Genomic DNA, 1,265 nt, shown 5'->3' with positions numbered 1-1,265 from the left:
TAGTGTTAGTCCATAAATAGAAGGATGTGAAAAGAGGAGAAGTAATTTTCGAAAATCAAGTCAAAGATTTTGAAAACATTTTGAAAAACACTAATTGATTTTCGACAACCATGATTGAGAAAGAAGTAAAGTGATTTTTTTCGAAAAAGATTTTGAAATTAGAAATCAAAAAGATTTGATTGAAGGTTATTTTGAAAAAGATGTGGTTAAGAAGATATGGTTGGTTTTAAAAAGATGTGATTGAGAAGATATGATTTGAAAAACATTTTTAAAAAAAAAATTTGATTTTGAAAATTAATGACTTGGCTATCAAGAAAAGATATGATTCAAACATTAAACCTTTCTCAACAGAAAAGGCAACATACTTGAAATGTTGAATCAAATCATTAATTGATAGCAAGTATCTTTTAAAAAAAAGAAAGAAATTGATTTTGAAAAAGATTTGATTGAAAAGATATGGTTTGAAACAGATTTGATTTTGAAAAGATTTTGAAAACTTGAAAAAAATTTTCATTGAAAACAAAATCTTCCCCCTTGTGCCATCCTGGCGTTAAACGCCCAGAATGGTGCACATTCTGGCGTTTAACGCCCAAAATGCTACCCTTTTGGGCGTTAAACGCCCAACCAGGTACCCTGGCTGGCATTTAAACGCCAGTCTGTCCTTCTTTACTGGGCGTTTTGAACGCCCAGCTTTTTCTGTGCAATTCCTCTGCTGTATGTTCTGAATCTTCAATTCTCTGTATTATTGACTTGAAAAGACACAAATTAAAAATATTTTTGGATTTTTAATAATAAGGAATAATCTAAATGCAACTAAAATCAAATAACAATGCATGCAAGACACCAAACTTAGCAGTTTGTATACTGCTGACACTATATGAGACACATAAACACTCAAGTCAAGAGAATTCAAAGATCAAAGCAATGAAATCATCAAGAACAACTTGAAGATGAATGAAGACACATGCATGAATGCAAGAAGAACAGAAACATGCAATTGACACCAAACTTAATATGAGACACTAGACTCAAACAAGAAATTTTTGGATTTTATGATTTTGTAAATTTTTTTTGTGCTTTTTTTTCGAAAATTAAGTGGAAAAAGAAAATGATATCAAAATTCTTAATGAGAATTCCAGGAATCATACAATGTTTAGTCTAAGACTCCGGTCCAGGAATTAGACATGGCTTCACAGCCAGCCAAGCTTTCAAAGAAAGCTTCGGTCCAAAACACTAGACATGGCCAAAGGCCAGCCAAGCCTTAG

Source organism: Arachis duranensis, chromosome 9, assembly GCF_000817695.3.
Source record: "Arachis duranensis cultivar V14167 chromosome 9, aradu.V14167.gnm2.J7QH, whole genome shotgun sequence".
Classification (NCBI taxonomy): domain Eukaryota; kingdom Viridiplantae; phylum Streptophyta; class Magnoliopsida; order Fabales; family Fabaceae; genus Arachis; species Arachis duranensis.
The sequence above is the reverse complement of the archived record's forward strand: the minus strand, read 5'-3'. Positions refer to the sequence as shown.